The sequence below is a fragment of the Podarcis bocagei genome (genome assembly GCF_964188305.1).
Source record: "Podarcis bocagei genome assembly, chromosome: W".
Lineage (NCBI taxonomy): Eukaryota > Metazoa > Chordata > Lepidosauria > Squamata > Lacertidae > Podarcis > Podarcis bocagei.
Genome location: NC_138131.1, coordinates 84,033,648 through 84,047,880, shown reverse-complemented (window position 1 = coordinate 84,047,880; position 14,233 = coordinate 84,033,648). Strand labels below are relative to the sequence as shown.

Genomic DNA, 14,233 nt, shown 5'->3' with positions numbered 1-14,233 from the left:
ACTGCAGACGGATGCCTTCGCACAATCCAAGATGGAGGAGGTGCGAAGAGGCACAGCGAAGGACGACGAGTTCCAGATACGCGACGGACTGCTCACCCGCAAAGTAGCTCTCTACGTGCCTGGGGACGACCTCCGAGCTAAAGTCCTGCAGCAGTTACACGACGCGCCCAGTGCTGGGCACTTCGGCAAGGACAAGACGGCGGAATTGGTGGCCAGAGACTTTTGGTGGCCCCAGATGAGGGGAGAAGTCGCGGATTACGTCTCTAGGTGTGACACATGCCAAAGGGCCAAACCAGTGCACAAGAAGCCGGCGGGACTGCTGGAACCGCTACAGACGCCGCTCGAACCGTGGGAGAAAGTGGCCCTGGACTTTGTCACAGATCTGCCCAGCTCGCGAGGCAAAACAGCGGTACTCGTGGTCATAGACCTGTTCACCAAGATGGCGCACTTCATTCCTTGCGCGAAGGTGGCCACAGTGGAACAGACTGCCAAACTGTTCATAGACCACGTGTTCAAAGTTCACGGCTTACCACGGTCCATCCTGTCCGACCGGGGTCGCCAATTCGTCTCGAGCTTCTGGCAGAAGCTGCTGGGCATCCTGAACGTCAAGATCAACTTAGCGTCGGCACGACATCCGCAGACCAACGGACAAGCGGAGTGGGTCAACGCCATCATGCAGCAGTACCTGCGATGCTACGCGAATCAACAGCCCTCGACCTGGGTGGACTACCTACCGCTGGCCGAGTTTGCCTACAACAACACGTAGCACGGATCTACAGGGGTGACACCGTTCTTCGCCAACAATGGGCGGCATCCCAGAACCTTCCCGGGGTTAGAGACGAAGGGGGGGGGGAGCCACGGGGAGCAGAGCACTTGGCAGCAGAGTTACAGGAGGTCCACGAGCAACTCCGAAGGACCTTGGAACTAGCAAAACACGCCTACAAAGTGCAGGCAGACAGGCACAGGAGAGTCGGGGAAGACATCCAGGTGGGGGACTGGGTCTGGTTAGCGGCCCAGGCAGTGCCGGCCAGAACGTTAGCTAAGAAGAAGCTCAAACACAAGCAGTTAGGGCCTTACCAAGTCGAGGCACAAATCAACCCAGTGGCCTTCCGGTTGACACTCCCGGAGGGCTCCAGAATGCACCTGGTATTTCATAGGTCAGTCCTCACACCCTACAAGGAACCCCACAGGTTTCAGGCGCCAGGGACCGCACCTCGCCCACTTAGAAAGTCGCCAACGGGGGAGGGGTCACCGAGGGCGGCACCACTCAACGAGGTCACGGAGATTTTAGACTCAAGATGGGGGAAAGAGGGAGTTGAATATCTCCTTGCCAGGGAAGGTACCCCGGCCAGCGCCAACAGGTGGGTGCCGGACTATGCCTTGGAGGAGCACTACCTCAAAGACGAGTTCCATGCACTCTTCCCGCACAGACCTATGCCGGCAGATTTTCACACCCACACTTTCAACCAGCACGTTCCAGGGGTTCTCATCTGCTGAGGAAACGGCGCCAGACACAAGCTCCCCGGAGGGATCACTCTTGGGGTCTGCCACGGACCGCTCTTATTGGTGGGACACTCAACCGGAGGTGGGGTGGAGCAGGGAACTGCTAAGGGGGCCCTGGCACGCAGCATCACCCGAGGTAACAGGGGGAGAGACGGACATGGACGTGTTGGGGGAGGACCTTGGGTTCGAACACGAATGCAGAGAGATGGAAGCAGAGGAGATCGACGTCGGCGAGCCCATTACGGGCTGGCCGGATCCAACTGGTCGGCTGCTCGCCAGGGGGAACTAACTGTATCCCGCACTCACCCCCACAGCACTGGAGCACCCGGAACCCGCCCCAGAAGAGGGGAAGGGGGGCTTCGAGGGCGGGATGGATGTCAGGGGCTCAGGAGCAGAGGTACAGGGGAGAGAGGAGATGGAGAGCGAAGGGGAAGGATCTGAGGGCAGCGTAGGGGGCAAGGGGGGGTCCCAGGGGAGACACACCAGAAACAAGGGGCCAGCGGGGACTCCCAAAGCAGCAGCTGGAGATCAGGACCAGCTTCCCCACCAGAGCATAGTGGGGGGGAAGAGTCCCAGGTGTCAGGGGCAGCGTATCCTCCAGCAGGGAGAGAAGAAGAGTCGGGACTGACCACGCCTCTGTCGGAGAGTGGGGGAACAGAGGGGAGGTCAGGTCCAGCTGGCCTCCCCGAAGGGGGAAGCATTGACAGGAGCAGTGTAACGGTCAGGAGGAGAGTTGCCGGCTGGGCGCGCGTGCCAAGTTCGAATGTACAGGCGTGCGGGACAGCAGAAAACGCGGATGGGGAACCAGGTCCTAAAGCCCGCCGGAGGCAGGGGGAAGACTCAGGGGACTCAGCGTCAGAAGAGTCTAGGAAGGGCGAGACCCCAGCTGACAGGCGGAGCCAGAGGAGGAAAGAGCAAAGGAAGAGGTGGAGCAAGGCTAGGGTCTTAAACTGGTGTCTGGAGGGAGGAGACTCAGACGGAGCTTCGGCGGTCTAGAGTCTCAGACGTAGAGCTGCACGCTCCTGATGTGAAAGACAAACTGAACTTCAATAAAGACTTTTGTATATAACAACGGACTGGCGTTGGTCCTTTGTGAGCTGGGACAATAATGAACTAAAAAAGGTATTTAAATATACCTTCCCTAAGAAACCAGAGGCCTTCCTTTTGGGCATTGTTGGCCAGAGGGTGCTAAAGAAGGACAGAATTTTATTTATGTATGCGACAACAGCAGCAAGAATACTCATCGCAAAGTACTGGAAGATAGAAGATTTGCCCACTCTGGAAGAATGGCAGATGCAACTGATTGACTACGTGGAATTGGCAGAAATGACTGGCAGAATGCGAGACCTGGGAGAAGAGACAGTGGAAGAGGACTGGAAAAAATTTAAGGACTATTTGCAAAAGTACTGTAAAATGTATGAATGTTAGAATGATGCAGGATATAAAGACAACATGGCATTAGTAACCTAGTTGAACGAAATATGAAAATAACTGAACTATAAGAACAAAGATGAAATTTGAATAATATTATGTCAAGTTTAAATATCTAAATATTTGATAACAAAGGGTAAAATTGGAGACATAATAGCTGAAATGTTTAATTTAAAACAAATTCTGAGAGAAGGTGAAGCATTGCTGAACATGATTTGGTAAATGGGAACACAGGAAAGGGAGAGGCGAGGGGGGTCAAGAAAGAGGGTTATGGAAGTTTGGTTTAACTATGTTGTATGTTTTATGTCTGTATTTTTGTATCGTATTGTTTTTTGTTTTGTGTGATTTCGTACTTTTTTTGTCTTTTACTGTGAAAATTTAATAAAATATCTTTTAAAAAAACATAAAAAACAAACAAAAACACCAATTTGAAATAAGCCCAATCAGAGCTTTATCATCTTCTTTTTATGTAGATGGAACCCAAAATACCTTTTTCCATTGGTTTGGGGTGATTCTGGCGCACACCCAAATAACACCATGCGAATTGAAAAAAGCCCAATCAAAGCTTATATGTCTTCTCTCTATGCATATGGAAGCGAAAAGATGGTGTTGTGTTATTTTGGTCTCATTACACACACTTTGCGATTTCTGTGTCAATGTGCATTAAAAGCAAAAAACACGAAATGAAGTAAACGCAATCCAAAATTCTTTTTTCTATGTAGTTGGAAAACAAAACAACCTGTTTGGCTTTGTTTAGGCTTATTGCACCGCTTTGCTATTTGTGGGTGAATGAACACCGAAAGAGCAATCGAAGCTTATTCGTCCTTTTACTATTGAGATGGAACCAAAACACCTATGCTTGATTTGGGCTGGTAACAAACATGTCACCTGCTGGCTTGGGTGAATAGCTGATGTTTCCTCCCTTTGTAGTCTTGATGAGGCTGCATTTTAAGCTGTATTTTAATTAACTGGGGTTTTTTTCTATTCTATTTTATTGTAATTTATATTTGGTGTTAGCCGCCCTGAGCCCGGCCTTGCCGGCATCCTTGGTTTTGGAACGGATTCCGTTTCAGAACCAAGGGACTACTGTAAGTAGAAATTACATTAGAAGATCCAGAATACCCCATGAAAGACACGGTCTCTCTTTTTAAAGAGCAGAAACTTGGCTCTCCAACCCTGAACTCACCTGTGCAGGACGCACATCTGAATGTTACTTTCACAACCTCAAATGACAGCTTTGCACAAAGGTCCCGGTCCTTGCAATGCGAGCACGAGAAGTCGCCAGCGCCCCCTAACAGCACGCCGCTCGCGCCCTCGCTGCCAACTGCCGCGCTTTGCCGCAACGCCCCTGGGTGCTATGAGTGGCCAACCAGACTGATTCATCTGCCGGACAGGCCCATGCAGAAACTCAGGGGGGTGGGGAGTCTTAAATTTGTGCCAGAAACCTCAATGCATTGCAACCCAATTTTGCTGAGAGGCCTAGAGGAGCCGCCCACATGGAGATGAATCGTCTAGTCCACCATTCACAAGGGCCCCATCACACGCCGTGCGCATTTCCGCTGCGCCGCCCTTGCGCTACCGCAGGACCACAGCGCGTCATCGGCAGAGCAGAACGCTGCAATCCAAACAAAGAAGGAAAAAGGATAAAAAATGAACCACCGGGAAGAGTTAGATACTTTTAACTAAGTCCTTTCCCAATTATCTCTTTTAAATCTTAAGGTACTTTTTTACGTTTATTTCTCGGAAAGAAACGTGGCTAGGACTATCAATTGCTCTCTAACGTTACTCACTTGTACAGAAAATACTTAAGCAGTTACTTAAGTGTTTTGAACGTCAGGTGTGCTCTTTCCACTATAGCTTGACCTGTGGAGTTAAAGGGTATGCCATGAGTTAATTTCACATTCCACAACATACAAAATTCCGAAAATGTTTTAGAAATATATGCTGGACCATTATCAGTTTTGATACGCGCAGGTTTACCCATGACTGAGAAACAGCGGATAGTGTGCTGAATGACATGCCGAGCTGTTTCCCCCCTCATGGGCGTAGCCCATATGAATCCAGAGTGGGTGTCCACCGTGAGGTGAACCTTGGAGAGTGGAGCCAACACAGGTGTGTGTGTGTGACATCCATCTGCCAACACGCCAATGCAGACGTGCCCCTAGGATTGACAGCATCAAAAGGAATGGCCAGCTGAGATTTAGAACAAGAAGCACATTGGGAAACTATATCCCTTGCTTGGGCCAAAGGAATAGAAAAATGCTTTGCCAATGCTTTCGCAGGAAGGTGAAAGGTGTTATGACCTAGTATAGGGTCAGAAAAGAGAGAAAAGGTAGAAATGTCCCTCAGAGCCACATCTGCTCTTGCATTGCCCTCTGCTAAATACCCTGGGTGTGATGTGTGGGAGCGAAGATGTGCAACATAATAAGATAACTCTCTGTGCTAAAGTAAGGCCTGCAGGCCAAGAAACAAGGAAAACAAGTCAGAATCCAAGGAAGGAGTTATATAAGATATTGGTAAACTAGCAAAAAGGCGATATACATACTGAGTATCCACAATAAGATTGAAAGGTTGAGTAGGAAAGGATTGAAAGGCAAGAATCACAGCTGCTAGCTCAGCTCACTGGGCAGAAGACTGTGGAGGGGTATATAAACATTTCCATTTTCCTCCCTCCTCCCATGTCACCACCCCCCTACTTCTTGTTCTATCCGTGAAGAGGGTTAGTGCAGAGGGGAGAGGTGTGAGAGACAAGGGGGTAGCCAAACATAGGTGACCTGTGTCAGAAATGTCAAACGGTCATCCTTTGGAGGGTTAAAAATGATGACACCTATAAAATCAGCTAAAGCAATTTGCACGTGAACGTCCTTTGATAACAATGTCTGATGTGGATTCAATTACTGAATAAATGTTCTTCGGTGGGGTATGTGGTAGATGTAACCATTCTATAATGCAGATAGTCTTCTTCTTGTTCCGCCTGAGCATATAAAATTCCTGTTGGCAACGATGTAGCAAATACGGCCAGGTGCAGCTCGTGTGCAGCACCTCTAGGTGGCGCATGTGGAAAGGTTTCAATGCTTCACCACAAAATGTTGACAAAGTGTAGGGGAGTTCCGCATGCCTTGAGGACAATCCACTGATAACGTTGCGAATCGTGATATACTGGCAATGTAAAAGCAAACTGTTCCTTGTCTGCTGGAGCCAGTGGGATGAAGATGGTTCAATGTGGCCGAAAGTCAATTGTTCAGAGATAAGCTGTTCAGTCTTTTAAAAATTTCTGTTGGGGAGTAGTCAAAGAGCTGCCCATTTTTCAAAAATCAATATAATAGAAGGGATCGAACTCACCGGGATCTTTTTTAAAGTTGTAGAGCGCTTTGCAATCCTTGCCGGACGTAGTGAGTCGATGATAACCACTGCTTGGATCAAAAATCCTCTCACAGTTTCTTTTAAAATCCTCTTAGTCTGCCTCAGACTGTTTGCTTCCAGTTGCTTCTTTTTTCCCTTTTAAAAACCTCAGCCGTATCCTTTTATTCTGCCTCAGAGAGGGCACCACTTGTGGGAACCAGTTGACGGAAACCAGCCGTCATTTTGGGGTGCAAGGCAAAGAAAAAACACACACAAAGGCAAATGTCTCCATGGACGGAGGGCAAAAAAGCTCCTTCCTCTCTCTCCTCCGATTTTATTATCCTTTGTTCTCTCCAGCCGCATGGCTGCATTCCAATGTCTCACGTTACCTCATCCGGTCAAGCTTTAACCCACCCACAAACCATATAGGGTTACAGTGCCCAGAGGGGGGAACCTAACTCCTTATAGGGTCAATACATTCTAATACATTGTAAGCTCAGAGTGCTGGTCACCGAGGTCAGCAAGGCACCAGGTGGCACTACAAGCCTTTTCCATGACTTCCTGGCTCCCACAATTAAATAAGAAAAAAACCAAAGTAATGATTAAGAATATGGACCAAAGTGCAATAGAAGTAATGCAACGAGAATCAGGGATTGAAGTGGCGAAGAAGGTAAAATATCTGGGAATATGGTTAACTCCAAGAAATATTGATTTATTTCAAAACAACTATATACCGGTGTGGAACAGAATCAAAAAAGTTTTGTAAGTTTGGGGAAGGATGAAACTTTCTTTTGGGGGTAGAATCTCAACGATCAAAATGAGTGTGCTTCCAAAGATGTTATTTTTGTTCCAAATGATTCCTATAATTAGGGGGACAACGACTTTCAAAGAGTGGCAAATTCAAGATATATCTGGCAGGGCAAAAAGCCAAGAATACAATGTAAGTTATTGACAGATGCAAAGGAAAGAGGAGGCTTTGCGCTGCCAGATTTGAAATTATATTATGAAGCGTCTTGTCTCTGCTGGTTAAGGGAATGGATAAAATTAAAAAACAATAAACTGTTAGAGTTAGAAGGATTTGATAATAGATTTGGGTGGCACGTGTATTTGTGGTTGGAGAAGAAGAAAAGTCACAAGGGTTTTGAGAATCACATTTTCAGGAGCTCCATAATAGAAATATGGGATAGGTATAAAAATATATTAGAACCCAAAGTTCCACACTGGTTGTCTCCATTAGAGGTTATGAGTGTAAAGAAAATCAATATGAGAGGGAATTGGATCACTTACGGAGAGCTAATAATTAAAGAAGGGGGGAAATGGAAAATGAAGCCATATGAACAAGTAAAAGAACATGTGTTTGATTGGTTGCATTATTTTCAGGTAAATGAAATGTTTAAAAAGGATTTAAAAGAGTGGATATACGGAAAAAGAATCAAAATTTCAAATAGAGATGATAAACAATGATTATAAGATATTGTCAAAAATGTATAAAATGTTGTTGGATTGGCAAACGATGGACGAGGAGGTAAAGTCGGTTATGATACATTGGGCCAGAGACTTTGGTTATAATATACAATTGGCTGACTGGGAAAAATATTATGAAAATGGAAAAAGGAAAATATTATGAAAATGGTATATAGATGGTACATAACACCGGTTAAGTTAGCAAAAATGTTCAAAACATGTAATAAGTGTTGGAAATGTAAAGAAAAAGAAGGATCTTTTTTCCATATGTGGTGGGAATGTAAGAAGGTAAAGGGTTTCTGGGAAATGATATATAATGAGTTGAAGAAGATGCTTAAATACACATTTGTAAGGAAACCAGAAGCCTTTTTGTTAGGAATAACTGGAAGAGAGATAAATAGAAAGGATTACAAACTTTTCCAATACGCAGTAACAGCGGCAAGAATATTAATGGCCCAAAAATGGAAACAAGAGGAGCTACCGACCCTTGAAGAGTGGAGAATGAAACTTATGGACTATGCAGAACTGGATAAACTGACTGGGAAGATTAGATATCAATGGGATCACAAGTTCATCGAGGACTCGGGAAAGTTTACAGATTATCGGAAAAGCATATGTGACGAACAGACAACGCTAGTGGGATTTAAAGAGGCTTTGTGAAAGTTAAAGATGTATTGTAAAAAAGAAATAGATCTGAAAGGATAATATTAAATGGCAATATAAATTTAGAGAATGCATAAAAATAGAAAATATGGATTGGTGGAAAAGCTCGTGGAAGTCCAAAAAGTTGAAATTTGTGAATACTGTTTGGGATGGCGAATTTGTAAATAGGAAAATTTAATAAAAATTATTATTATTATTTTAAAAAAGAACAATTTCAGGTTAAGAACAGACCTCCGGAACGAATTAAGTACTTAACCCAAGCTACCACTGTATAATTTTTTTTAGTTTTCACAAAAAACCAAATCATTAAATTAAATAATATTTTTTTAAAAAACAACTGTATACACAATCAATGTTAATCCCACATTATGGGATTATTTGACTTGCCTCCCCTGGTTCCTTTGTATTATCATCATTCATTATCATCACTGGAGAGCCAGTGTGGTGTAGTGGTTAAGAGCGGTAGACTCATAATCTGGGGAACCGGGTTCGCGTCTCCACTCCTCCACATGCAGCTGCTGGGTGACCTTGGGCCAGTCACACTTCTCTGACGTCTCTCAGCCCCACTCACCTCACAGAGTGTTTGTTGTGGGGAAGGAAGGGAAAGGAGAATGTTAGCCGCTTTGAGATTCCTTAAAGGGAGTGAAAGGCGGGATATCAAATCCAAACTCTTCTTCTTCTTCAATAAAATCATCATCACTAATTTAAGGTTATCAGATTTTTTTTCAATGAGTCCGGGGATACTTTTCAACTTAAATGGATTTTGTATGGGGACTGATTTGTAAATCCGGGGACTGTCCTTACTCCAGAGGAGGGCAACCAAAATGGTCAAAGGCCTGGAAACGATGCCTTATGAGGAACGGCTAAGGGAGCTGGGCATGTTTAGCCTGGAGAAGAGGAGGTTAAGGGGTGATATGATAGCCATGTTCAAATATAGAAAAGTATGTCACATAGAGGAGGGAGAAAGGTTGTTTTCTGCTGCTCCAGAGAAGCGGACACGGAGCAATGGATCCAAACTACAAGAAAGAAGATTCCACCTAAACATTAGGAAGAACTTCCTGACAGTAAGAGCTGTTTGACAGTGGAATTTGCTGCCAAGGAGTGTGGTGGAGTCTCCTACTTTGGAGGTCTTTAAGCAGAGGCTTGACAACCATATGTCAGGAGTGCTCTGATGGTGTTTCCTGCTTGGCAGGGGGTTGGACTCGATGGCCCTTGTGGTCTATTCCAGCTGTATGATTCTATGATTCTACTTTAAATTTAACCATTACAGGTGGGGTTTTTTAAAAAAATTAATCCTGCTAATGTATTAACCTGTGTGCACTGCTTTTGTCAATATGCAATAAACGTTTCCCATTCTTTTTTATATTAAAACTGGAGGCATTTTTTCAGCTGCAATGGGCCTCCGGTGTCCTGTTAGTACCATTAGTTGGTACCATTTCTCGTACAGTTGATATTCCTTGCATAGATAGATTAGATAGATGATAGATAGTTAGATTAGATTAGATTAGATAGATAGATTAGGTAGGTAGATTAGATAGATACATATATAAGAAAGGTTGGTAGATGGATAGATAGATTAGTTAGATTGATTGATTGAGTAGGTAGATAGATTCAGGCATGGCCAAACCTGGCCCTCCAGCTGTTTTGGGACTACAACTCACATTGTCCCTGACCACTGGTCCTGTTAGGTAGGGATGATGGGGGTTGGAGGGCCAAGTTGGGCCACACCTGGATTAGATGGTAGGTAGGTAGATAGATTTGATAGATAGGGTAGGTAGATAGATAGATAAGATAGGTAGGCAAGTAGATAGATAATAAGATAAAGTCGGTAGATCGATAAGGTAGGAAGGTAGGTAGGAGGCAGCCTAGGTCAAAGTTGACCCACTTATTTAAAAGTAACCATGCTGTTATACAGTGGTACCTCTGGATGCGAACGGGATCCGTTCCGGGGCCCCGTTCGCATCCTGAAGCGAACATGCTCGGGTCACAATTTGCTGCTTCCGTAGATGCGTGTGGCATCATTTTGAGTGTCTGCACGTGCGCAAGCTGCAGAACCCGGAAGTAACGCGCTCTGTTACTTCTAGGTCGCCACGGAGCACAACCCGAAAATGCTTAACCCGCAGCTACTTCAACCTGAGGTATGACTGTATTAGTAACAAAAATCTATTATCTTAAATATTTTCAGGCGGTGACCCTGGACCCCAACTTCCTGGATGCTTACATTAATCTGGGGAACGTCTTGAAGGAGGCGCGTATATTTGACAGGTAAGCAAATAGGCATAGAGCTTATATTCTCTTTTTTATATAAATGTTTTTTATTGGTTTTGCGTATAATCACATTACGTCTTATATTCTCAGTTTAGTGGTTGCACCCATACCCAAACTAACTCCCATTGTTGCCTAGAGGGTTGATTTTATTTAAAGCAAATTGATTTAAATCCCAAATCCATAAGACTTGATTTAAATCCCCCTTTTACCGGAAGGTTCAGCCTTGCTGGCATCCTCTTAATATTGACAATCGGAGGCAGGTTTCCTTTTTGGAATCCTAACTTCAGAGTCTTTTCTACAGTTATATCAAAATGATTTGGTTCTGCTATATACAGCCCGATTGTGACGAAATGATGGTGAGTTTTAATAAGTGAACACTTTTTATTTGAACAACTTTTCTGCTGTACTTGATTGGAAGGAGAAAAGAAACATTTGCGTGGACAGGCGGAGTCCCCAGATCTTGCACGGTCCCCCCGTCATGTGAATAACGACTCAAGACAACGTGCTATGGGATTAAATTGGCCACAACTTTATTAAATTTCAAATGTGGGTAGACCTTGGCTCAGGCATTGGGCGTTCTCCCTCCCCGGTCCCCAGCCGGGGACCTAGGGAGCATCAGGGTTATCCAGTGTGTGGGGGGGGGGGGGGATGGGCCGGCTCTGGAGAACATATGTTCAAGCAGAGATGGCCGCCCCCGTAACGCCGCCGCAGGAGGGAGCAATGACGACCTTTCGGTGTACGGCCAAAGCCTCCCTCCAGAAAACCCCTTTAACGGGGAACCCTGGTATCGCCGCCGCAAGAGGAAGATGGACAAAAGGATTCCGCCCAAGGCCTGATACCGCCAAAGTTGTGACGTTTTGCTACGGGAAAGGCGAAACCTGCCAATGCAGGGAAATTCCTTTCCGGCCCTTTAACAGCGACCTTAACGTAGCAGCGCCCGCATACCTGTGAAGAAAAGTTAACCTGCAAAACCTGTGAAGAAAAGTTAACCTGCAAAATAAGACCTTAACTGAGGGTGGGTAGGGTGGGAGAAGCTCTGGAGCCAAGTGTGGATTCCTAGGTAAGATCCTCCCTCTATTGTGTGGGCAGGTAATCCCTCCCCTACCTGGCCTGGTCTCCTTGGCAACGCTTCCCCCAGGTGGGATTGGACAACTGACTGAGGTAGGTGGAGACCTCCAGGTATCCCACCTGAGGGAAGGCAAAGCCAAGCCTATGCTGTTGGAGCCGCTCCAGATCTAGGGGCTGCACGCGTCCACGCAAAGGGCGCCCCCCATTTTAAGCGGGGAGCGGTCATTCCTTCATAACAATTTAAGCAATTTATTTCACTAAAACAGTAACATGGTAGCATATGTATCCATGTTGCTTAACTGATGTGCTGAAACATTTTTTCCCCAAGAAAAACTTGGACTGAGTTTTCGCACACATGAAAAACTTAAAACAAATAATTCTTCCCCGAATTATTTATTTATTTATTTATTTCTACCCCGCTCTCACTGGCCAGGGCCGGGCTCAGGGCGGCTAACACCAAATATAAATTACAATAAAATAGAATAGAAAAAAACCCCAGTTAATTAAAATACAGCTTAAAATGCAGCCTCATCAAGACTACAAAGGGAGGAAACATCAGCTATTCACCCAAGCCAGCTATCCATGCTGGTGCTACATGGGCCAGCAAAAAAAGCCACGGGAAAATTTATATACCAAATCCCATATAGGGTGTCAGAGTGAGTCTAAGCATAGAGCGAGTTAAAATAATCAAGCCTGGAGGTGACCATCGCATGGATCACTGGCCAGATCAGGGCGAGAAAGGTAAGGAACCAATTCCTTAATACGGCGGAGGTGGAAAAATGCCACCTTTGCTGTGGCTGCAACCTGTGCCTCCATGGAAAGAGAGGCATCGAAGGTTACACCCAAGCTCTTGACAGAAGGCTCTGGCACTAATTGCGCCCCCACAAGAGATGGGAGTTGGCCCCCCAACCCCATGTTGTCCTGACCCAGCCAGAGGACCTCTGTCTTCGAAGGATTTAACTTCAACTGGCTCCCACGCAGCCACCCAGCCACGGCTTCCAAGCATCTGGTCAGTGTGTCTGGGGCCGAGTCCATTGACAGATAAAGTTGGGTGTCATCAGCATATTGACGACAACTCAGCCCTAAACTCCGGACAATCTGGGCAAGGGGGCGCATAAAGATATTGAAAAGCATCTGGGAAAGGATTGTGCCCTGCGGCACTCCACACAACAAGGAGTGCCGCAGCGACAACTCCCTCCCTAGCGCCACCCTCTGTCCCCGACCTGAGATAAAGGAGCACAGCCATTGTCTGACTGTGCCCTGAATCCCCACGTTGGCAAGGCGGTGGTCCAAAAGTTTGTGATCGACCATGTCGAAGGCCGCTAACAAATCTAAAAGAATCAGCAGTCCCGGCCCGCCTCGATCCTCTTAATCGTCCTCCCAAAGCATTTTATTTTTAAAAAAACAGATTTTTATCCACCCTGGTGACAATGAAACTGAACCAGTCCTTGATCTCATTTCAGAGCCGTTGCAGCCTACCTACGGGCCCTGAGCCTGAGTCCCAACCACGCTGTTGTCCACGGCAACCTGGCATGTGTGTATTACGAACAGGGGCTGATCGATCTGGCAATCGATACCTACAAGAGGGCAGTGGCGTAGCGTGGGGGGTGCAGGGGGGGCCGGCCGCACCGGGCGCAACATCTGGGGGTTAGGGTTAGGGGGCGCAAATCCACGGGTTAGGGAGCGCAAATTACTTGCCTCGCCCCGGGTGCTGACAACCCACGCTACGCCACTGCAAGAGGGCCATTGAGCTCCAGCCCCACTTCCCTGACGCCTACTGCAACCTGGCCAACGCGCTGAAAGAGAAAGGCAGCGTAAGAAACTGGTCCCTTTTGCCTTGGGGTGGGGGGAACATCTATATAAAAGATGTTTTATAGATGGTACTTAACACCTGCCAAAATAGCTAAAATGTATAAAACAAAAAAACTGTGCTGGAGGTGCAGTAAAGAAGAAGGGACACTTATACATTTCTGGTGGGCCTGTGAAAAAAAAATACAGAAACTTTCCTATTAGGCAGTGGTGTCCAAACTTTTTTCAAAGAGGGCCAGATTTGATGAAGTGAAGGGCCATAAGGGCCGACCAAAGTTGTTTACTTTTTTTAAGGATTGAAGTTGTTGAGCTCTTTTCTTAGGGTTTAAATTGTTGAACTTTTTTTAGGATTGAAGTTGTTTAGCTTTTTCTTAGGCTTTTACCCCATGCTGAATTGGCCAGATTAACAGAGACAATTAGGGCACAACCCAGACAAGAATTCCAAAAGGAATGGGGAAAATGCAGAGAATACTTTACCAAACAGTGCCCCAAAATATACACTTGGACTTGTTTCAATTAATTTCTACAGGAGACTTTGTGGTTTAAGTCATAATTAGGAAAAATTGTAATAATCCCATACAAAAGAAATAGTATACAAGAGGTAAATAAGGCGGCCATTTAACAGAATAAAGTCTTTTATTTTTATGTTATGTTTTCTTTGTGTAAGGGGATAGGAGTTTAATTT

At 45.8% G+C, this 14,233-nt stretch overlaps 1 long non-coding RNA gene across 1 annotated transcript; it reads left to right on the top strand.

The window, feature by feature from the left end:
* The first annotated feature begins 10,045 nt into the window (after window positions 1–10,045).
* LOC308578373 lies at window positions 10,046–13,300 on the top strand. Its single transcript, XR_014003904.1, has 3 exons — window positions 10,046–10,198; window positions 10,542–10,668; window positions 13,203–13,300. It is a non-coding gene; the product is annotated as an uncharacterized lncRNA (long non-coding RNA).
* The last annotated feature ends 933 nt before the right edge of the window (window positions 13,301–14,233 follow it).